The sequence below is a fragment of the Perkinsus marinus genome, assembly GCF_000006405.1.
Source record: "Perkinsus marinus ATCC 50983 genomic scaffold scf_1104296943994, whole genome shotgun sequence".
Classification (NCBI taxonomy): Eukaryota; Perkinsozoa; order Perkinsida; family Perkinsidae; genus Perkinsus; species Perkinsus marinus.
In genome coordinates, this window is record NW_003211614.1 from 1 (window position 1) to 1311 (window position 1311).

A 1311-nucleotide genomic window follows, 5' to 3' on the forward strand; every position below is an offset into this window, starting at 1 on the left:
TTTTGATCGATATTGTGCCATCGCACCTCGCAGAATCCGTTCAATCCATTTTTTGTGTCCTCTGGTTTGGCAGAGCGATGCATCACCTCGGCTATGAATCTTGAAGCACTCATCGACAGTTTGGCCGAGTGGTCTAAGGCGCTGGCTTCAGGCGTCAGTCCGCAAGGGCGTGGGTTCGAATCCCACAGATGTAAGAAATTTCTCTTCGTGTGATTTGATGAAGAACGCATTCCGCGGAAACGGTTCGAAACCGTTTTTGTGTCATGTCCTATAGTGTAACGCATCTTCTCCGCTATGATTTTTAGAGCACTCATCGATAGTTTGGCCGAGTGGTCTAAGGCGCTGGCTTAAGGCCCCAGTCCGAAAGGGCGTGTGTTCGAACCCCACAGCTGTCAGTCTATATACCTGACTGGTGTTATATTGAGAACCCAGACCTTTTCAGAAGCGAGGTAGTGCAAGATCAAAACCTTCTGATCGATATTGCGCCATCGCACCTCGCAGAAACCGTTCAACCCATTTTTGTGTCCTCTGGTTTGGCAGAGCGATGCATCACCTCGGCTATGAATCTTGAAGCACTCATCGACAGTTTGGCCGAGTGGTCTAAGGCGCTGGCTTCAGGCGTCAGTCCGCAAGGGCGTGGGTTCGAATCCCACAGCTGTAAGAAATTTCTCTTCGTGTGATTTGATGAAGAACGCATTCCGCGGAAACGGTTCGAAACCGTTTTTGTGTCATGTCCTATAGTGTAACGCATCTTCTCCGCTATGATTTTTAGAGCACTCATCGATAGTTTGGCCGAGTGGTCTAAGGCGCTGGCTTAAGGCCCCAGTCCGAAAGGGCGTGTGTTCGAACCCCACAGCTGTCAGTCTATATACCTGACTGGTGTTATATTGAGAACCCAGACCTTTTCAGAAGCGAGGTAGTGCAAGACCAAAACCTTTTGATCGATATTGTGCCATCGCACCTCGCAGAATCCGTTCAATCCATTTTTTGTGTCCTCTGGTTTGGCAGAGCGATGCATCACCTCGGCTATGAATCTTGAAGCACTCATCGACAGTTTGGCCGAGTGGTCTAAGGCGATGGCTTCAGGCGTCAGTCCGCAAGGGCGTGGGTTCGAATCCCACAGCTGTAAGAAATTTCTCTTCGTGTGATTTGATGAAGAACGCATTCCGCGGAAACGGTTCGAAACCGTTTTTGTGTCATGTCCTATAGTGTAACGCATCTTCTCCGCTATGATTTTTAGAGCACTCATCGATAGTTTGGCCGAGTGGTCTAAGGCGCTGGCTTAAGGCCCCAGTCCGAAAGGGCGTGTGT

The 1311-nt window shown here is 49.6% G+C and overlaps 5 non-coding genes across 5 annotated transcripts; all 5 read left to right on the forward strand.

Moving 5' to 3' along the window:
* The first annotated feature begins 114 nt into the window (after nucleotides 1-114).
* Pmar_PMAR013349 lies at nucleotides 115-194 on the forward strand. The gene has a single exon. It is a non-coding gene; the product is annotated as a tRNA-Leu (tRNA).
* A 121-nt stretch (nucleotides 195-315) lies between these two features.
* On the forward strand, nucleotides 316-395 carry Pmar_PMAR013350. Its single transcript has one exon. It is a non-coding gene; the product is annotated as a tRNA-Leu (tRNA).
* Nucleotides 396-581: 186 nt separating this feature from the next.
* Nucleotides 582-661, forward strand: Pmar_PMAR013351. Its single transcript has one exon. It is a non-coding gene; the product is annotated as a tRNA-Leu (tRNA).
* Nucleotides 662-782: 121 nt separating this feature from the next.
* Pmar_PMAR013352 lies at nucleotides 783-862 on the forward strand. Its single transcript has one exon. It is a non-coding gene; the product is annotated as a tRNA-Leu (tRNA).
* Nucleotides 863-1049: 187 nt separating this feature from the next.
* Pmar_PMAR013353 lies at nucleotides 1050-1129 on the forward strand. Its single transcript has one exon. It is a non-coding gene; the product is annotated as a tRNA-Leu (tRNA).
* The last annotated feature ends 182 nt before the right edge of the window (nucleotides 1130-1311 follow it).